A 23,348-nucleotide genomic window follows, 5' to 3' on the forward strand; every position below is an offset into this window, starting at 1 on the left:
ATCCAGACAGGAAGCGCCTTTACGCGTTTACACAAACAAACACACACATCTGCCCACTGCCCAGACTCATCATTTGCCATCTCAGAGTGGCATGATTACAGGAGAAACTCAATAACAAAGGAGGTTAAAGCCTCCCCCCACTGACAGTTACTTGTTCTTTTTCTTTCTGCTTCCCTCATTGACTTTAGTTTTAGGGCTTGCACGATGGCACCAAAGCCAGAGGCTCCCTCTCAGAACATCGTAAGTCACAAAATAAGTGCACGTACAGTCATTTGTATTTACACACTGTTAGGACATCATATATAATATGCCATGCTGACACTGACACAAAACCAGGTAGCTTAATTTCCTCTATTTTTAAATGAAATTTAAGGCTCTACTGCCCAAAGGAGAAGCCATTTCACATCTAGAAATCCTCTGACTTCTTTGGGCTAATGTGTCATTTCACCAACCAAAGAGAAAAAGGACCATGTTTTTTTTTTGTAAGCATCATTCAAATGTCAGCACCTATCATGGTATGGGGGTGTTTTAGTGAAAATGGAATGAGTAACTTCCCAGTGAACATGGATGGACTTTAGGTATCCAAAGATGTACAAATCTGGCCAGCAAGTCGCTGCTCCATTTTCCACATAATATAGTCATCTTTCTTCTGTGACTATAAAAGGAGTCATCTTTTATGTGAGAGCGTCATAATAAAAACTGGTCTATTTCATGTTTTTGGACCTCTTTATGCTCGCTGGGTTACACATTTGTGAGGGCACTGTACACTGTCATCTACGTATTGTCTTTTTCAGCAAGATGCCAAGAACATCAAGTCACATTCTGTACAAGTTCCAACACTGTGTGTGTGTGTGTGTCTGTGTTGCCCTGTGAAGGACTGGTGCCCCCTCCAGGGTGTGTTCCCGCCTTGTGCCCAATGATTCCAGGTAGGCTCTGGACCCACCGCAACCCTGAACTGGATAAGGGTTACAGATAATGAATGAATGAATTAATGTATTTTAAAGCACTTTATGACTAGTATTTTCTATTTAACTTATCTAAAATATCTAGGCTGCACACACCTGCACAAATACACATATATGCAAATGTATTTCCATGCGTTGTGAGATGATTACACAGACATACATTTAATTTTGTTAAGATTTTTCCATAACCAAAACTACAACCTGACTAAAATTACCCTTCACTGCTGTGGGAACCAGGTTGTAGTCCCAGCAAGGAAGAAATGTTTGTCCCCACAACATCACAAAAACCTGTTACACACAGTGATTTATAATCAGATTTCTAATGATATAGTTATTAAACACAGGTGCTTCATGCAGTTACATCCCGGGCCAGATGCAGCTGATAAGACGCAAAGGAACATGAGATGATTCTGCGCTTGTTTCCACCGTCTGAGTTTAATCATTGTTATTTGTTTGAAGGTTTCCATGTGTGAATCCTGGGTACCTGTACTTTTGCCCTTTTCTTTCCTGATTACAGTTTTCAGACTAATCTCCACAACTTCCATATTATTCCAGAAGTGACTTTTAAAGGATTTTCCCTGAGCCATAGGACGCAGATGCTTTCCTAAGATCAAAGAGTTCAAAGTGGGGTGGTTTCATACGGCCCTCACACAGTTTGTCTCATTTAGACTCTGAGTGAGTGAGTGAGAGAGTGAAGCATAAGTCTATATACTTAAGACTATCTAGTTTACCTCTCCACCCTTATTATAAAAAATGCATTCATAACCATTCTATGGCTTCACTTTCGGTGAAGTAGCTTTCATTCATTCATTCATTCATTATCTGTAACTGCTTATCCAGTTCAGTGTCACGGTGTGAAGTAGCTTTAGATTCATTAAATGCTTTGGATGTCTGGTTGCTATCACCAACACTGTGAACAATGGTGATGTGTTTCTAGAGAAGGGCACATTTCCCAACAAGCCGTGCTGAATATCCTTTAAAGTTTTAAATTATCATGATTTGATTATGCAGAAAGTTAGAAATACTGGTGGAATTCCCCTTTAATGATTTGCTATATCATAGGATCAGAAACGGAAAGCAGCATTCCAGTTTTTCATCAAACCCACAGAGGCCACGGCTCTGAACCACTGAATAAACAAACAGGACTCGTTCACTCACTGATGGACCCTATTTCTAGAGTTACTTGTGTTTCATTCATTAAATTCTATGTAAAAAAAAACAGTGCATGCCTTGGCTAAGAGAAGCTGACACGAGTCACTCTGAGACTTCCTTCGCCTGGCACTTCTAGGGCATCTGGTGCCAGCCGAGAAGTCGTCACACCCTTAATGAATGCCTCCCTAACTGCGACTTAGCGCTCCAATGTTGATGTCAGTGTTTGGACACTGTTAGGATAACATATTCCTTGAGTGCACGCAAGTTCTTTGTGAACCTTCACTGATGAAGAGCAGACCTCCCAGAAATCGACGTGGTCATGACCTCCTTGAGTGAATCCATTTAGCTCTAAATCCCTTGCTGAGAAGGAGCCAAGATCGGATGAACTCGCGTCTTAGAGCACAATGATTTGGCCAATCCTATAATCTTTGGTAGGTGTAAGACTCTGAGATCACATACACTATTACAAGGACAAGACGGGATAATTATTATCTCGAACTGTTAACGCAGACAAAAGAGAGATTTGATTTCTCCGGTTTCTTCTCAGTATCGGCCAAACCCTAGCTATTCCCTATAACAACAGCGGTACACCCATCAGCCATAACATTAAAGCCACCAGCTTGTTTCTACACTCCACGTTCATTTTATCATCTCCACTAACCAGGCAGGAGCACGGTGTTGTTCTACAATAGCAGACTGTAGTCCATCTTTTGCTCTGCATATTATTTTAGCCTCCTTTCCCTCTGTAATTCAATGTTCAGGACCACCACAGAGCAGGTTCTCAGCACTGCAGTGACACTAAAGTGGGTGGTGTTGTATTTGTGTGCGCTCTTATGACTGGATCAGACACAGCAGTGCTGCTGGAGTTTTTTAAAACTGTGCCCACTCACTGTCCACTCTCTTAGACACTCTTGTTTGTCCACCTTGTAGATGTAAAGTCAGAGAAAATAGCTCACCTGTTGCTGCACAGTTGCGTTGGTCATCCTCTAGTCCTTATCAGTGGTCAGTGGATGTTGTCAGCTGGATATTTTTGGTTGGTGGACTATTCTCAGTCCAGAAGTGACACTAAGGATTTTCAAAATTCCAGCAGCATGGCTGTGCAGCACCCTCCCACCTAAATCTGGACATCCTGACCATTGAAGAAAAGGGTTAAAGTGGACTAACAAAATATGCAGAGCAACAGGTGGACCACGGTGTGTAATTGTAGAACTACAGGGAAAGTAGGAGGTGGAAACACGGTGGCTGATCCATGGGACATATGAAAAACATATTTACAATGTTTGTCTAGTTTCTTTAATGCTTTTCAGACTCAGATGCTCTAACTGGCGAAGTGATTAACACACAGGGTTTATTTGTCAAGGCACGTAACACGAAAACATTTCTAAACTCTTCTATGAAACGGCTCTGTTTACACAGCAGTGCTAATGCAGATAAATGGGAATTACTCATAACTCTGCTCCAATAAATCATTGAAGGTGAAGGGAAAAGCATCAAGGGATTACCCTCACTCATAGCTGCCAATAGATTCTATAGTAATCTGAAATGCGTTGGGATGGGAACCAAGCATGCAGACATTTACAAGGCTTACGGGCTGTATTCCAACCTCTCTGTCACTGTCATGGTGACTAAGGAAGCAAAGCACTGTTGGTTTTGTGTTTGAGTGTTCTTCTCAATCTCATAATGACTGGTCTCAGATCAGAGCGCATGGGTGACTCAGCGGATTTACTGCTTGGATGCTCTCTAATAAGATGCTCTCCATTTCCTTTCAGTCTTAGCTTTGTGTTGAGTGAAGGTTTCATAGGCACGGTCGTCAGGATTGACATGAACCGATATGAGTGCTTGTCCTTTGGAATGCTGTGATTTTTTTTTTGTTGTTGTTTAGTAGACAAATCAGGGAACAGAGAGCTGAAAGGCTCAGCAATATGCCCGGTCCATCAGCACTGACACAGTTTGTTAGGAGGTATGTACCTGGAATGTCAGGAAAGATGACAAGCTAAGCTCCAAACCTGCGGATTTTAGCTTAACTTGTCAGATAAATGATTATGTTCACTGTACTGACACGAATTCATTCACTTCTGACAGGATGTTGTTGGAGCGAATGGGCTGGGTGCACAGAAGGCATTACCAGCAAGCCCCAACCAGAAGCTAATGATCAGACTGGAGGAGATGGATCCAAGCAAGGCACACCCTTTTCAGGGCAGGAACCTTCATTTCTTACAGCAATATGCAGGAATACTTTTCGAAATGTTGCTCATTAGTTTGTGGGCTTCTGAAATGAGTTTCTGTGGTTTCTCTTCAGATAGATTTCCACTGGATAAACTCTTGGACTGGATATTATGTAGGAAAGGACAAGACAGCACTGTCATCTTCAGAGGACCAATTAAAACGCTGACCCTGAATGATCAGATTTCTCTTCTGCTTCTTGGTCTAGGGCTGCAGTTCAAGCCATGTGTCCACGAAACCTGAATCCATGTCCTCCACTTCTAACTGACTTTCATTGTGCTTAAATGTTCCTGTCAAGTTCTGAAGCACCAAAATTACAAGTAATGTGATGTGATTTATTCAGTGTTGTGTGACTGCTGTCATTGCCATCTCTTTTTTGAAACCATTGCCAATGTTAGAGTGTTGCCGTTAGTCTTAGAATGACCGGTCTGTGTGCCTCCACACAGGAGCGTGTTATTTTCCCCCCTATTGTGATGTCATAAGGCAAATGGGTGGGCTTTTAGGTCCTGCTGTTGCCCTCAGAGTGACTCAGGTAACAGGAGGAAGAAGGATGAAAGAGAAGATGTGAGTGGCTCTCTTTTACAGGCTCACGCTGGACAATTTCCCAGCCTTCTGCATCTCATCACCAAACGGAGCAGGCGAAAAAGAGGCCCGAGTTAAAATGCTGCAGTGGAAGCACCTGGATGTTATTTGGCTTAATGGACTGAGGGCTTGCTCACCAACAGTCAACTTGGGGGGCTTTGTTGCTTTGTTGTGCTTTCACCCTCCTCCTTCTCTTCGTGGCTCTTTCTTCCTCACTCCTTCTAGCTCTCTGCTTTGTCCTCTCCATCGACTTTTTTCTCTTGCACCCTCCTGTTGTTTAATAATGTCCTGTTAGGACAACCTTCAGTTATTATCATGCAGCTGCGCTGTAGTGTGTGGAGAGAGCCGTGCAGTTGTCCCACATAAATAAGACACCTCACATCAAAGCAACTCTTACCAAAATCAACTGAAAAAGGTTGTATTTTGTGAATATAGACTAATTTTATAACATGTCTGCAACACACTAAAATTAGGACAGAGGCATATTTCATCACCTTTCCATATAAATACGCATTTAATCATTTGGGAAATGAGGATACTAATTGTTGCCATTTTGAAAGTGGAATTTTCCTCCATTCTTTCTTAATACTAGGCTTCAGCTGCTTAACAGTCTTTTGTTGCTGTGTCTATGATGCAACACTTTTGTAGCATTTGCAGAGTGACCTCCATGTGAGATGACCTTGAGTCCAGAGAACAGAATCACTCTTTCCGTGTAGTATTGATGTATGGCTTTCTCTTGTGTAAATAGCCGTTCTTCGTTGTGTTTCTTGATGCAGTAGTGGACTGTGTTGAGGCAAAACAGTTTCCAAAATTCTCCTGTGCCAATGTGGCTGTATTTGTCACAGTAGCATGAAGGTTTCTCATGCAATGCCATCTGAGGGCTGGAAGTTTACACACAACTTGTATTCTGGATGCTTGAATTATTAATAAAATGGGTGCATTTGGGAGAGTACTATTTTCGTCAGACTTAAGACCTTTATGCTTGCCTACGAATCCAGGAATGGAGCAGTTACTCCCTTTCTGATAGCAGTGCTAAAAACCGAAGCTGTGCTTAATGCCTCAAATACGCCTCGGGTTGAACCATCATCTTTCATGTTGAGCATCAAGACTCTTCTCTGTCCGGCCTCCCAGATAGTGGAATGAACATCCATTAGTTGTACAAACTGCAGAGTCCCTCACTTTAGATGACCACTAATCCTGCACTTACTAAAACATCTTAGGCTTTCTTCATTTCTTGAATTGTGTTCCTCTTTCCCAGGCATCAGTATTGATTGTGGCTTCTCAGTTATGTTCATAAGAATGCATCGTTGGAAAGCTACTAAGTCGCGCAGTAGTCTAAGCATTGGCCCTAACATGGGGAGATCGCCAGAGTCCAAGAGTGCACAATTGGCCCCGTTCTCTGGATAGGTTGGCTGATAGGACTTTCCCATGTTGCACAAGTGTATAGCCAGATCGGGCATCTGTTAGCTGAAGATGATGATGTTACACTTATAGAGTAATGTTTTCTAGACCCCCAATTTGCTTCACATGCCCTGGAACATTAGACAGTCACCTAAAACACTACCAAAGGGCAGCATTAACCTGAACAATGTGACAGCAGCCTATCCGCACTAGTACACTCACCATACACCAGCTAAGGTAGACCCACTTCCAGAAGCCATCTAAGAATTTCTTGGAGGTCTCCCATTCACCACCCTTTTTTGTATGTTTGGGGGGAGTTCTACCAAGCTATCGAGTGGAATCGGTGATGTCAATGGGTGCTCTCATACTTAACCCCATGTTGGAAAGTATATTTCCACTATCTTCCAATGATGGAACATAACATGTCCCCTAACTGTGTTGAATGCTGCGACCTTGATTTGACAGCCAAGTACTTGACTGCCACACATTCAGTACACGCTTTTCCAGTAGACAGCACAGAGTGTGGAACCTAGGATGAAAGTCTTTGAGCCTGGAGTGACTCATAACCATATCCAGCCACAACCACACAGACACACAAAGCCTTCACATTAGACAGTTTCTAGTTTGTGTTCGTGTTCATCCCTTTGTTCTGCTTTTTTCTCATGGTTTTCAGGTCTTTGAAGAAGAATGACATGAGACGTCCTGCCTATGACTTCTTCTACCCTTTGTATTATTGCCTCATTCATTGTCTTCTCAGAGGACATAGTCAGCTTAGTGTGCATTCATCACTGATGCCTCAAGGAGCAAGTATGTCTTTGAATATAGTACATAGGCCCTGTTAATCATTGCTCAACTATTTTCCCTGCACTGATTTCTTGGGAGAGAGTGCATGGCTCTCTCTGTTGTATAGCGATTTATATCACACTGGTTTGTTCTTGATTCCTGTGTTTTTTCTTCCTCTTGAACTCAAATGACAAACACATTTTGGTTCCCAGCAATGGAAAATGGTTCATTTGTCATATCTACACTCACATCTCTCCAGCTCGGGGCTTACAGTGAAGATACGACATATTTAAAGCAACCGTAGTTGGGGGTCCGATGCCTAACAAGGCACCTGTGTATCTAATGCTTCACATATGGTTTATTGGGTTGATTGCGACTGTGGAACTTCACCATATTACCCTTTGAAACAATGCCATAAAGAAGGATAAGTAAAGATATGTTTGCTTAAATAATCTTTTAAATAACTGGTTTCAGTGTATTATATTTATCATTAGTTTGGTGTTGCAAGCTGGCACTGCCACGCAACTCCATGGTCTAGGGGCTGTGGTTTCAATCCCTCCTTGGGTCACTGTCTGTAAGGAGATTAGTGTGTTCTCCTTGTGACTGTGTGGGTTTCCTCCAGGTGCTCTAGGATTGGTTGTGAAACACAGGTTGTCCACAGGTGCGAGTGTGTGATGTCCAGGGTGTGTTCCTGCCTTGAGCCCAATTTTTTCCGAAAAGGCTCTGGACCCAGCGTAACCCTGAACAGGATGAAGCAGTTACAGAACATGAACGAATAAATGAATATCATTAGAGAGGCTCAATTGTTTTCGCCTTTGGAATCATTCCAAAGCTCCCGAGTGCATTGTCACCCCATCTAGCTTTACAGGGGTCATGGTTCAGCAAGATGCTTAATAAATCAATGGTGTCAAGAATAACCTTAGCAAGCACCTACAACTTCTCCTGCTCGACTGTAACTGTCTTCCCAAGCCCTCCTGCCCTCCTCCCTTGGAACAGTTGGAACTTGAAAATAAAGGATCAGTGAAACATTACATTTCATCATTTTTCCATTCTTTAATTTTCACCACAAAACCTGACATGTTTTAAGAGGTGCAACCTAATATTGCCTGAACTCCAGGACCCACCACAAAGATCGCTGGGTAAATGCGGGGGGAGGAAGTGCACAGACAGGAAGATGGGTGTGTATGGAAAAGCACACTGCGCTTGGCTGCAGCACGCCCTTAAGTAACAACACATGGCAATGGAGGAATTCTGAAATTCTTGCGTCGCCGGCGCTGGTTCCAGGCTGAGGAGTGAACTTGGAGAGTCCAGTCTTGTTTCTTCTCTAGCCGCTCGGCCACTCGTCCCATAATGGAGAGCTGATAAGGCCAGCTATACCTAATTCCTTTCCATGTTCTCATCCCAAAGAGGGCATCACAATGGGCATGATTCATGGGGTAATTCCACCAGCTACTGACTTGGCTCCCACTTGCATTTGGGAAGAATGTGACCTCACAATAAGGCTCTTTCAAAGGCCCATCCCTGTCTTTTCCTCTTCAGAACTGAGCCTGAAACATACCTCTGTTCCCAGAGAGGGGGAAAGAAAGAAAGAAAGAAAGAAAGAAAGAAAGAAAGATGCATTTTTACCCTATTTGCTGTATTTAAACATTCTAAATTGCATGTCTACGTGTAATACATAATGTAATACATACGTGAAATAACTTTAAACATTTTCATTAAAAATAAGTTATTTAAATGTAATATTAACGATTGTGGGGAAACACAGTCCTCTCTAGTTGTTCACATTCAGAAGCTCTGCATCTTTTAAGGTGGAACTGTGTTTTTGAGCTGAAAAATTGACAGTTGTTTGTATGTGGCTGAGGTTTAACTTGTCTCTAAGTTTTTATTAACTGTTGATTGACCAGAGAAACTCATTTGTAACTCGAGTAGTTTAGTAATGCAGTCAGCTGTCTCCCAGCTTTAAAGACATTCCCACCTTAAATAATCTGAAACAGCAAAAATAAGTCAGTTTTACCCACATTTGGAGCAGCAATAAAGTATTATCCTCACCTCATGCTTTCGCAACCTTTGGAGTTCTTTCTGTTGTCTAAAACCTCCAGATGCATCTGCCATGAGCAGAGAGAGAGAAAGAGAGAGAGAAGCATAACTGACCGAGATGCTCTGTTTTTTTACTCATTTATAGATACTGGGGCTTCGTAAACACATTAGACCTGGTTTTGAGCGCGTGAACAGACTGGAGAGCACCAAATCTTCAGAATTTTATAAAAAGTATTTTTAGACTGTAATCTTGAAAGTTGCCCTTTAAGAGCCATAGACCCCAGGTTCTCCATCAGAGAGAACCATTCAGAATCCTTCCAGTGCAAATCAAGTGTTTAACCTTGCTACCATGTCTTTGTGCTGTTGTTTATGTGCTAGGTGTGTTTGGCAATGTCATGGTTAATTATTTCTGCTTTGAAACTTCCTGCATTAATGGAGGACCATATTTCAGAATCATGTACAGGTCAGTGTGACGTTAAAGGATGTTTATACTTTAGAAGTTGCAAATATCACTATATATAGCTTTCCATTTTTACAATAACAAGGCAATTCTACTGAATGGCTTTAAAACCCATCGCATGCAGATACAAGCCCAAAGCTAGAAGGAGTGAATGAATGAATGAGAGTGTGACTGACAGCGGGCGAAAAAGTGAAGCCATAGCTGGCCCTGAACTTTCCCCGGCTCCATTGCTCTCTGTAGGCTGCCAGAGTGAATGGGAGGCAGACATTACTCAGTGTACGAATGGAGACTGTCTGTGTTCCAAAAGCTCAAGGCTTCATTTGTTAACGCGGAGCTTTGCCAATAACGCTCGTGCTGCTCTAGTGCAGCAAACAATGTACATCAGATAACTATGCGATCTCTGGGCAGGCTCACAGTATAGGACACTCAATGCTATCACTCACCAGTCTGAGCCCTTCCCCCAAAAAAGCCATACATTTGGGTTTATCTGGTCCTCACCCACACTTCTGACATGTCGGCACAGGGAGAGCCAAAACCACCATGTGGTCTCAGTCATCATCAATCTCCCTCTCAAAAGCAATCCCACCATACTAACAGATCTTAACTGTCTCTTGCTGCAGTCAAACATCCTGGCCCCTCTTCTTAACCAAAAGCTATGATTAATCCAATGCATAGCAAAGACTCCTTTAAGATTGTTTACAACAGCCCAAATTGTCTTCTTTCAGTCTCGTGCTGTTCGGAATTGTTCAAGATTCCACAGTCACTTTTATGTGTTACAGCTCCTCGAGGGCGCAGCGCTGTTCTCCTACAGCCAGCCCTTAGCTTTTACAGTTGTTATCCAACTACAGAAAACAAAGGCATGTAGATTAGAGTCCCGTCTTACTGAATATGTATTTCCATAAGGTTAAAGACTAGGGAGGCAGAGATATGGGATAAAGCCAGTTTCCAGTATTTTGTATGTACAGGACCTCTATCAATGCAGACGTTGATGCCTATACAGTGACAATAATCATACACATCTTTATATATTTTAGAAAAATGTCATTGCTTAGAAAATGTAATATTAGTTTGGGCATTTAGAGATACTGTGGAGTTTTTTTTTTATCTCTGTCATGAATGATGGATCAGGTCTTACATGCTGAGCAACTGTGCAGTCCATACATTCCCAGACTGTTGCTATAACAGTTACTTTACTGACTGAAGCCATACTCTCACCTAAAATAAGCAGAGCCCTCTTGTGGGTTAAAGGAAAACTACATTTAATAAATCTTGCTAATTAAATAATAAAACATCGACATGTGGATCTCAGTATAACAGCACTATTAGGAAATCAAAAATACAGGTGCAGTGAAGTAAAACTCATCAGGTGCGCAACTAGACTTCACACTAGACTTTGGTCAGTGAAATTTTGTGAGCGAAACCATCTTCATTTTAACAGGTTTTGCTGAGATGAGCTCTGCATATTCAGGGTGAATATATTTTGTGAGTGTACCGTTGTGCCAAGATTAAGTTTGGTTAACGCTGACTAAAGAGCAGCTGCTTAGGCAGTAGTGACCCTACTGTCTCCAGCTCAACCATTAATTCTGCCCCTTGGCAATGTCTCTCACCTGCAGCTGCTCAAACCCAGTAACTCCTTCTTAGAGCACTGTGTTTTAATCCATTTTTTAAAGGTCTCTGTGAGCCCTACCTGAGTCCTGAGCCTTGTTCTATGATGTAGTTTCTCCGTTACTACTCTAATCTTGGTCTTTGTGCTTTTGTGATTATGGATTTGCCTGTATTACAAGCAGCTCTCTGCGATTTAACCCCTGCCTGTTGGAAATACGTAGGTATTTCTGCATGTGTGTCCTGCTCTTGCACCTCCTTCTTCACATCAACACTGCTGTTATTTTTTGAGCACTTTGAACTCCTGTTACAGGAGTCTAAGTACATTCATGATGTCAGTCTATTGGACCCATTTACTCTGCAAATGTGTGTATCAGCTGGCCAAACAATTAGCACTCGGTAGCAGTAACACTAAGCTCCACACTGGAAACATGACTTGATGTTTTCTTTGTCTGGATAAGAATAGAATCAGACTAACAGAGAAGATGATGTAATTTCGTAGTGTGAGATTTGTTTTCTCACGTGTTTCTGTGGAAAAGCTTGTCTGAGCTTATTAAATGTCTATATATTGGCCTGTTTTATAGAATTCCACTTGTAGCCATAATTGCATGCAGTAAAAATGAAGCAGAGCTGCCAAACTGCAAATGAACACATTTGTGGCAATCAACCACCTTTTTTCATGCGGACAATAACTCATAAAAGAACAGCACATCGACTTCACATGTGTGACATCATCGTGTTTAATAGCGTGAAAATCTACAAACGTTGCAGCCTAGGACAAATTATTCAAATGGATTTTGGAAAATAATTGAATATTTATTACTAAATAAGGTCAGCTAATAACTCTGCTGCAATGAAGTTCAGGATGTAATGTAAGAGTTGCTTGGCAACCAAACACAGTTTAACCTCACTAGTCATTAAATAAATGGCTGGGGCATGGCACAAAGTCAAGTACCAGTCTTCATGGCGACAATTCTCATGACTCAAACATCTATACCCTGTTAGATATTTTCTTATACAATTTTGTCTAAAATACACTTGGAAAAATGTTGACCTAGTCACTGTATTTTCACATTCCACAATGTCTTCCCATAGTCCTTCATTCACAGTCACAGGACACTTTTAGCTGTGTGTTGTAATCACTGATATGTCCATGAATTTGTGAGGCACTCCCAGTGTGGAAAACCCTTTATCTTAACCCTAACCCTAATCCTTTTTAGTGTATTTCTATACATTTCTGGAGACCTATAGGATGCATAGGCGACACCACATTTTATTAAAGCATTGTTTATTTCTTATATATGAAAACCTTTGAACATATGTGTCTAGCCTTGTCTTAATCTTTCTTTTACTCCAGTGGATTGACCCACTTCCTTTGGTAACCACACATGATCCCAGCCTGCTGTTTGTGTATATGTTGTAATAGTGGTATTGGGAAAGTGAATCAGTCTGTCCTATTTTAATCAGCTTTAGATGGCCTTGATTGCTCTCTGTCGCATTTATTCACCATGGCAGAGCTCTTTTGATCAGCCCCTCTTCATGTGTAATGTCTGATATCTGGATACATCCCTCAATAACTGACGTAGGTCACCACCATGGAATCTGTTATGGAATTTTACAAAAATGGTTGATGCAAAGACCCTCTGGTGTCCAAAATAAGACAAGCTACTCTTTTTGTTTTGTTTTTTGTCTCCCGTTTTTTTTTTTGCCTGTGAAAAGCTTGTCTTAGATGTGGCTGCCATTGTTTGCGCTTGAAGGCAGATTGTATTTATTTTAAAAGCACATATTGCCTCTGTTCTCCCTACTTCACTAAGCTACTGTTTTGTCATTTGTGCAGAAGGGTCTAGTGGCAGTCATCCAGCAACAGGCCTGTCTCATGTTTCACCACCAGGAGTCCCCAGTGACGTCAGTGGGAGCGTGCTTTAAAAGTTGATGTGCCTAGAGCGGGCAGTGAGTGGTCAGTGTATTAAAGCTACAGCAGCACTGCTGTAGAACACACAGAAACCTTAGTTAACAACATTTCCACCTTTGGCTGCAGGCCGCCAATGACGCCCCATGGGTCTCCTGCTGGTGATGAAAGTCTGCAGTGAGACCTTATTGTCATTTGATACTATAGGCTTGAAGCGACCCCATTGTCTGTAGGTCTGTGAAGCCTGTGTGACCTCATTCTAGAGCAGCGTCAGTGGGTCAGTGTAGCTTTGTGGGCAGGATAACTGTCCATCTGTATACCCACACATCTGTATGCTCTTAATGCTATAATCCCCTTCATCACATGGTACTCCACATCCCATTCACCCCAGTTCACAGTTGCTTTGCTCATGTAAACAGAGGAATGGAAAGGACCAGGTTCATCTCTTGCTACTCTTTCACCCTGAAATGGCTTTAATTAACATACGTGAGGTAGGTGCTCCTTCTAGATATTCTAGTGGTTAATAAGAGAGAGAGAGTCCATTGTTTTCTACTGTGCTTTCACATGAAGCCAGTGTTCACATGCTTTAATTGCATGCTGGATATATTCATGCCTACCCCACTGCTGAGAAGTTGTCTTATTTAGAACCTCCCACATCCCAACCCCTTGATTTGGTCTTGGTATGTAATTATTATGTATACCAACCAGTTCTGATGCAAACAAAGCAAAAATGCAACGTCAGTCCCTGAAAAAGACGAAAAGGAAAAGACTGGTATCTTAGTGGCACACCATAATGAGAGAGAAAGAGAGAAATTAAACTGCAATTATGCACACCACATTATACCACCACTGCAGTTATTGCATAAAAAATGTCTCTGCTTTTCAAGTAAAGTTCATTATATGATGTTTATTCATTTATATTTATCCTGATTGATTGGTGTTGTTTATTGTCCTTTTGACCCTAAAGTATAGATGTTCCTGGTGAAAAACTGTGAAGTCAGTTATAGACATAAGAGTCGGCAAAATCAGCCCCATCAGAATGGTTTATTATTGTCAGGAATTCAGGAACATCACATTCACCTCCTCATGATGACTGGATCCTTATAGATCAACACAGACAGGCAATTTAGGAACCCCATTCTCTTTGTTTACCTTTAGATTTACTGTTGATGTCTCTGTGTGTGTAGGTTTTTTCTAAAGCTTTCTTCTTGGGAAAAGCTCACCACAACAGCAGGATTTTAAAACAGGAAGCACAGTCAAATTCCTAGAATACTGGCTGAATAACATGTTATAGGGAAAGTTTTCTCTTTAAAAGTGCAGTGTGTAAGATTTAGATCTTGTGAGGTTGCAGATTGCAGCCAATTACCCCTCCCTCACTCCTCTTATGTAAAAACCCTAAAGCACTCTCTAAAGTGATTGGTTTATCCATTTTTGCCTACTTTGCTTCTCTGCATTTTGGCTAAAATCAAGTGTACTATTGGTTTGTATCAGCTGAATATCTGTTACATCTTACTGCTGGTGTCCTCTTTTAAGGGGTGGCAAATAGCTCATCACAGAATACTTCACAAACCTCTTGTGCTGGAATTTAGCAGCTGTCCATTGTCTTCTCCTACAAGTAACATCAAATATTTTGCTGTTACTTTCTAAGTAGAAAAAAGCACACTTATAATCATCTGTAATGAAGAGTATGGTTGTAATCTGGCCTAGATTAAAGTTAAAAACAACTGTAATGCTCCAGTACTTAAAAGAACTAAAATGGTGGCAGCGAACTGTGAAGACAGCTGAATAAATTCTGAATGACAGGGCAGAGTTAAATACTTTTTGATGCTCAGTTTCTCTCGTAACTGATATACACGATGTGACAGCTTGGTGCCCCACCTTCAACTACTCTTACTGTGTGGAATGTGTGAAAGCAGCAGAAAGAGGAAGTTTCTTGTCATTAAAGCACATCAATTTTTCACACTCCACAGTATAGGTCTTCCATAATGATCCTCTACTTAAAAATGACACTAAAGAATGAAGGGTGCTTTGCTGGAAAGTACAGAAGGGAAAATTTCTCACCTGGGTGTGTAATTTTTGAATTTAACATTAATCATACAGATGCATAGGCAGAGCAGCTGTGGTTTTGTATCAAACAAGAATGGATTTCTGTTAGTATTTTCAGTTTCCAACTACCTACATGGAAAGGTGATGTAAAGCAGTAGTAAATATGCCTCTATTCTTTTGGATTTTTTTTTCAGGTAAAAAAAAGACTCAGTGAAATAAATGTATCTGCAGACTACAGTTGTCCAAAAAAAAAACCCAAAACATAAAATCGGTACAACATATGTAGCATTAACACTACCCTTCACAAGAGCTAGGGAGCTAGTTCCCAAATGTAAGTGTAGCTAGCTTTGCTAATCTTTTGCTAGCTATTTCCAAAATGAAGCTAGGTTTAGGGTTCCAGCCCTTAACAAATGAAGTAAATAAACATCACTACCTCTTCTGTAAGTCTAATTACCCACAATGCCTCTTGCGGTGGGTGATTTGTTTTGGCTGGAGGTAAATTTTTTTGTGTATATATAAATGACCGTGTATTCAAGGATAATTCACATAATGAAATGTTCCAAACAGTTTTCCTTCTACTTCTATTAGATACAGGGTTTCAGTTCTTTACTATGTATAAGAAGTCCTCTAGACAAGATTGTACATGACAACTGACCATCTGTTTAAGATACTGTAAATATTTATTTTTTAACTGTAGGGCAAACAAGAAATAGGATGTAAGATTAAGCTGATATCGACATATTTTCCATCATCTGTATTAGGTACAGGTTAAAACATAGTCCAATTATGTGTCTTAAGTTTTGGTATCGTAGCCAAAGGTGACAAATAATTGTTGGGTTCATATTACTGTTTTTAATATAAGGCAGATCCTTTTCCGCCAGTAGCTGTGAAGATAGCTGTTGTGTGTTGTGTGTGTGTTGTGTTAGAGGGCAAAGAATTCATATGAGAACATTCCACAAACCCAACCTTCCTTTATTCACTTTGATTAAAAAAAAGGCCTGTATAAGACACAACTACTGTATCAGCCAGAACAGCATAAAATGCACTTATTGTTGATTTGTATCACAATGCTGTTGACTGTTTTTGGTTGGGGTCTATTCTCAGTCCAGCAGTGACACAGAGGGGTTTAAAAACTCTTGTAGCAGTGCTGTATCTGATCCACTCTTACCAGCACAACACACACCACCACAACGTCAATGTCACTGCAGTGTTGAGAACGATTCGCCACCCAAATCTTACCTACTCTGCCGTGGTCCTGTTTATTGAAGGAAAAGCTGAAAAAAACAGGCTAACAATGTATGCAGAGCAAGAGTTGGACTGCAGTCTGTAATTGTTGAAATACAAAGTGATTATGTATGATCTATGGAGCTAATAAAATGGCTGTAGAATCAAGGAACTCGCTGTAATATTATGGCTGTTCTGTGTAGAAATGCATTGAACCTTTACAGTAGCCAGGCTTTGTCACATTTGCCATTTCCTGATGACTGTAATGGGGTAGACTTCTGTCTAAGGAGGTTGGTACTCATCGTAAAGACCATTCCCATGGGAAAGTTTGTTAGAGTGTCATTTAATTTCATTCTTTAGTTTTTTTTTCTTTCTTTCTTTCGTGACCACTTTGCAGTGCTGTTCATTATGCCATTAATTGTGTGTGTGGTAAGACTTGGAGTAGTGAAGAGGTTTAGGCCTTGCTGGGAGCCTCAAGGAACCCACATCTTGTAAATCAGGTCTCTGTGTTCCACAGCTCTATGGCTGCTCTATGAAAGTAAGTGCAAAGCCCATCAGAAGAATGACAGTCTGAAAGATACACTCAACATATGAGACAACTCGACTATTGTGTCACTGTGGTGGTGACATCATCACTACTTGAAAAATGCAGGCCCTCTCTAAGTGTGCTGTAAAACACAAGTTTGCAAATTCCTAGCCACGCTGTCCATGGGAACTACCAAGTTTCTCATAAAAGCAAAAAAAAAAAAAAAAAACAATTTCTTGGCTTCAAATAGAGTCAAGGCATGCTTGCATACCTGTAGTCTGAGCTTTCTCCTTATCTGGCCTTGCTTTGTGCAATCTTGGCATCACAAATTATTTCATATCTTTGTGTAACCGTTAGCTTTCGTTAACAGTTGTAGTGAAAACATCCATCAGTTTGACGACTCACATTATTTGATGTCTCTTTATTTAGAATGACTGAACTGTGAAGACTGAGCTATAAGTTGTTGGCCTCCTTCATCGTGTGAAGTAATCAGCTTTAGTTTTGACTCTGAGGAACCCAGCTCCAGAATATCAGGTTCCTGGGTTCAATACCTGCCTCAGGTGACTGACAGAGAGGAGGTGTGTTCTCACTGTGTCTGTGTGGGTTTCCTAGCCATTTATTTCCTAATAAATGAAGTTATTGTCTTGTTATTATTCCCTGTTTGAACGAGTAGAAGTGTGAGGTCATGAATGTGGTAAAGTGTGCAAACACATGCATTGCTTGAAATCTGATATGTGGAAATATATCATCTCTATCCAATTAAAAATATGTATCTCCCAAAATAGCAACTTCACAGGAGATGGGAAAAACCTTCCTAACTTTCAGTGGAAGTCAAGGTTTAATTGTAATTATGGAGCATTGGTCGATTCATCATGAAATTTTCACACTATGTTAAATGCATTCATCAAAATTCATTCATTCATTATCTGTAACCCTTATCCAGTTCAGGGTCGCGGTGGGTCCAGAGCCTACCTGGAATCATTGGGCACAAGGCGGGAATACACCCTGGAGGGGGCGCCAGTCCTTCACAGAGCAACACACACACACACACACATTCACTCACACTTTTGAGTTGCCAGTCCACCTACCAACATGTGTTTTTGAACTGTAGGAGGAAACCGGAGCACCCGGAGGAATCCCACACAGTCACAGGGAGAACACACCAAACTCCTCACACACATTCACCTGGAGCAGGAATCGAACCCACAACCTCCAGGTCCCTGGAGCTGTGTGACTGTGACACTACCTGCTGCACCACCGTGCCACCCGTGGTGTCCAAATTATGTATTAAACTAAAAATCTACAAAAATTGAGATATATGTTTTTAATTGGACAGCAAACTTATACAAAGATATAGATTTCAAATATATTATACAGGACATATAAGTCACATATATGATAATGTATTCTAAATCGGCCATTTTCCGCTAAGCATCATACGCCTTGCCTATTCAACCCTGGCTGTCAAATTAATGTAAATTGTAACTGGCCATTTCACATGGCTGTTAAACCAAGCATTACCCAGAATGCTCCAGAACAGAACATGCAAATCCACTGAAGTTGGGCCTGGTCTTTGGATGGGAGGCTTTGTTGGCTGATGGAAGTGGTGTTGTAGGGGCACTCTTCCTGAGGTCTGCATCCTATTCCAGAATTATATTCTGGACTCAAATAGGATCTAGACTTATACATTGATTCAGATTATGTTTTTCTATACACAGCCAAAACTCAGTAATACTCTTGTGACTTAATTTCTTTGATCTGCTCACAGTAATGTTGCAACATCCAGCGTAAAGCCTTGCCAGAACAATAAGATCTGTTGCTGTACCAAAGGGAACAAGGGGCGGACTCTGTTATATGCAGGATCATCATTAATAAGTAGTGGAGCTAACACCACGTACTTTTGATGAATTGGTTATGTCCCAGCTGAGAGTGGAAAGCTGCTTTCATTGTATGCTCTATGACCACATGAAGCTAAAGACAATCATGGTGTGCAGGCTGTGGCTGGACGAGTGGTGTTAGGGTCTGGCCGAAGCTCCGGCTTTGGAACAGGGAGAAATGTGGAGGTAATCATAACTGATTAAGTAGGACTCAGGAGTGGGTATGGTCATGTTATTCCACCGTGAGGCAGAAAATTGGAGACTGGAAAAACGAGTCACAGGAAATGTTCAATATGTTTCAAAGCATTGCAAACCATGCTGCAACTTTCTTTAGCAAGGAGCCACTTCTCCATAGCTGCAGTGAAGTGCTGTTCTTGGCTAGGTGTCTAAGCCTACTCCAGGATCTAGCGCTCTCTCTGGTGGTGAGAGAAACACAATGAGACTAATACAATGAGCCATGCTTAGATGGAAAAGTGATTTGTCGAAAAGCAAAGGATGGACAAGACTTGTAGTCCCTATGTACAAGATGGTGAAATTAACAATGAACATCCAAGGACATGTTCAGTGATCATCGGTTGTTTTCAAGTTAAATCAATCAGACATCTTTTAGTATCATTTTTTTTAAACCTGATACGTGAACTCTCCAGCTTCACTGTTGTCTTTCTTGTCCTCCCTTAACTGCAGGCCCCAGTTAATTCCAATCAAGCCCTGGACTTGTGAGGATTTACTGGGGTTGAATAGTACAGTCTACTCACATATTTCAGTAACATGATTGATGTGTAGATTTCAGAGTCTTAATTTAGAGTTGTGGTTGTTGTGATGCTAAACAGCTGTGACTCAGGAATGCAGTTTGAAACCTACCTGAAACAGCATTTTTCAGCTGAGAGTAAGATTTTTGTTCATAGGAGAAAACTTCCAAGTTTATTACTCATTTCCAACAGACCCTGTATTTATTAATGTTATGAAGCTATCAATATGAATTGTATGTCCACACAGACATGTTCCGGCTGTTTTCCATTTGAAAAGCCTTTAATTAAAACCTGTTTTCATCTCAAGTGTTCGGCTGACATGACATGATACCTTCAATCAATTGTCTTCCACCCCACTGCTAAGCAACACACTCAAAAGAGTATATTAGCATAGCTTGTAGTGGGTATTTATGAGCACCAAAAGAGCACCATGATGCCCTACTTTTTTTTTCAAAGCTTCAATATTTAAGATAATGAAAGCAGGCAATTGCATGCTTTTTGCCTTTGCAATCCTTCTAAGCTGGAGAACCTAAGCTAAGCTAAGCATTTGTTTGTTGGCTTACCACTGGACAATACAGCGCAGATGTTGGACCGAAGAGGAAAGCATTTTAGGAGGCAGATAAAAGCACCTGCCAAGTGCAAGTCCAGGAGGAAGAACGGGCTTATGTCTTTGCAGAGATTTTTCTGTTGCTCTTGTATTCAGACAAGTGAAAAAGACTCTTGTCTTGGCTTTGGGCGTGATGAAAATGTGTGCTCGTGTGGTGAGAATGGAGAGAATATTCATATCATCGTTGAACACCTGGGGGTGGACAATCCTAACTTCGCTCTTCCAGAAAAGGAAGACTATGTCCCTGCTCAGAGAACTGCAATGGGACGCTCTGCAAGCTCTGTGTCTTCTTGTCAGAGAGCAATGCAGAAGAGGAAGCTAGCACCCCTTAACTCAATGCCTCTGCAGTCCAGAACTACCCAGGGTAGCCTCAACAGTGAAGAATATGACTCTGCTACCAATTCTCTGCTTTTCAGGATGGGCAGTGTCAGTGTCAGCGATGGTGGCTTCCTCACACCACCCATGATCAATTTAATTCCACCTACGCCCTCGGATGTTATTGACGATGACCAGTTTTTTGACATGAACTCGGAGGAAGAGAGTGTGCCTCATACTTCAGGAAGTGAAGGGGTGGACAGCATGGGCAGTGCAGCCCCTGGAAGTCAGGAAAGTGTAGAAGAGTGTAGTGACAATGGGCCTGAAGAGCTAGAGGCTGCTCATGTTGATGATAAAGAGGTTGAGCTTGATGAAGAAGCAAATGAAGCCAAGGAGGAAAAGTTGGGGCAGAATCATGTCAACTTTCTGCGCAGCTCCTTCCAAGTGCCCCCTCTTCCTGAGTATCCACGAAAGAGTAAGAGTCTCTAGAAACAGGATTTGTGTGTGTTCCTCAGCAGTCATGTGTTTGTTCATTCAAGAGATTTAAGGATTTGTCCTTACTCTAATTCTGAATGTAATAATATTGGATCTGAACAGCTTCTTGTGTAGCAGTAAAGTCTTTGTTTTAATTGACAGGGAGCTTCAACACTGGGATTAATTTGTTGGAATTTACTGAACACAACTTGGGTGAGTCTGTTTACTTGAATGACAACAGTGCATTATTCTTTGGATATACGGTGAAAAATAATGCAAGATCTTGTATTACACTCTTAAAATTAAAAGGTCCTTTATGGCAACTCCATAGATGACCACATATATATCTCTTCAATGGAATATTGTAGTATTTTTTTAACCTAATCTCCCACTTCTATAGCATGCTGTCACCTGCCATGATCAGTAAATACAGATGTTTCCCTGTACCCACTAACGAAATGTCATCCCGTCAAAATACACCTATATGAAGGGGTTAGGCTATTTTTAAAAACAGATAAAAGTGTAACAATTAGAGTATATTTTCATCAGTTACACATAGCAGATACTGTGTTCCAAAGTTGATATGATTCTTCTCTGACATCACTCCAAAGAACCCATTTGACTCTTTTGGCTTAAACTCCCAGAAGACAGAAGGGGAAAGACTTTCATTCATTATCTGTAACCGCTTATCCAGTTCAGGGTCGCAGTGGGTCCAGAGCCTACCTGGAATCATTGGGCGTAAGGCGGGAATACACCCTGGAGGGGGCGCCAGTCCTTCACAGGGCAACACAGACACTCACACACTCACACTTATGGACACTTTTGAGTCGCCAATCCACCTACCAACCCGGAGGAAACCCACGCGCACACGGGGAGAACACACCACACTCCTCACAGACAGTCACCCGGAGCAGGAATCGAACCCACACTGTGGGAAGTGTGACTGCGACACTACCTGCTGTGCCACCGTGCTGCAGGGGAAAGACAACAGGGTCTTATTAACAAGCCTTATGTCCTGGTGCATCAAATCATCAGGTGATTTTGACAATGGGCAGGGAGCAAGTGCTCTCTGACCAGTCTGTGGCCATGCAGCCAGATATGAAGCAAAATTCAACACAATGTGTGTTTTGACCATCTTCAAATGTTTCAATAGCCCTTCTCTTAGTTCAAACCTCAGGGGATAGCCTACGTTGCTTTGTGCTTTGAAGACCCTTGACTGAGGAACACTCTAGAACTGTCCCTTCAAAGAACGCTGTCTGGTGATACTCCCCACTGCAACCAACATGTGAACTTTGAGAATTGTTGATACTAACAAATGACACATGTTGATATGTTCTGTTTGTATGAGATGATCAATGTTAAGTTTTATATGAGTGGGTTTAATATAGAATACAGACATTTTCGGTTCTTCAATATGAGAATGTATAATGTTACATCAAACACTTCTAAGCTTTTTATTTTAATTGACTGAAAATTATCCCTCATTCTTCTTAAGGAAAGAGCTCACAAATAAAAGCCTAGACCCTTCCCATGGTCCCAAAGGGCACGTCGTACCCTTAATCCACTGGTTTTCTTCAAGTCCAACTTTAGCCACTACTTTCATCACTGTGTGTGAGAATCTTTCTGTGTGTATCTCTGTGAGTGAATGTTGTGTTTCTGGCACTTGCTCCATCAGATCTTGACCTGTGGTAACTTATCAGCATTACAGAGATTTTCCCTTCTGTCATGTGGCAGGCTCTGCACATCTACTCTTCCTGTCCACAAGTTTGGAACTTCCAGAGGCTGATTGCAGGGCATGGCATGTGGAGCGCTTTCCCAGACCTTTCTTTCTCTTATTTGGGCCCCGGGTGCCCTGTCCAAGGGACATAAGTCATGCTGTGCACAAACAGAGACGTTTTCTCCATTAGTCATGGACGAAGGAGTCAAGCAAGCACATCTTGTTCTGTGCTTCTGTGCACTGAGATGTGCATTTTGTTAGCTTTCACACATGGTATCATCAATCATTTTGGATGTACTTAGTTAAGCTTTATTACTGACTGTGTTGAGAGATGATGTTTATGGCTTGGCATGAGAACAGGGTGGTCAAACAGAGACCAGATTCCAAAGTCAGTAACACGCTTAGGGAACGGTCGATGATGAAAGTAGCTAGTGTGAAAAGGTGAAGTATCTGCGCAAACCTTCTGTGCATGCGAGATATAGCCACCGATCCTAGGAGGAGTTGATTGAGCCGGGTCAGAGGGCCGCATTATTAAAGCAAGAGACTGTCATATCGGAATGACCGTTTCCAGCCTTTCCATTTTTATACTTGTTATGAGAGTGGCGGAACTCATAAGCAAGCAATGTGGTGGGAATGTTAGAATGTCTGCTTTCTGTGGGAAAGTGTAGCTTTGTCACAAATATGTGCCACTTGCCAGCT

At 41.5% G+C, this 23,348-nt stretch overlaps 1 protein-coding gene across 1 annotated transcript in view; it reads left to right on the top strand.

Moving 5' to 3' along the window:
• The window catches only part of LOC136674928 (putative leucine-rich repeat-containing protein DDB_G0290503), a 132,922-nt gene that overhangs the window by 96,698 nt on the left and 12,876 nt on the right, over nucleotides 1–23,348 (top strand). The gene's annotated exons all lie outside the window — the stretch shown is intronic.

Source organism: Hoplias malabaricus, chromosome 2 (assembly GCF_029633855.1).
Source record: "Hoplias malabaricus isolate fHopMal1 chromosome 2, fHopMal1.hap1, whole genome shotgun sequence".
NCBI classification, from domain to species: Eukaryota; Metazoa; Chordata; class Actinopteri; order Characiformes; family Erythrinidae; genus Hoplias; species Hoplias malabaricus.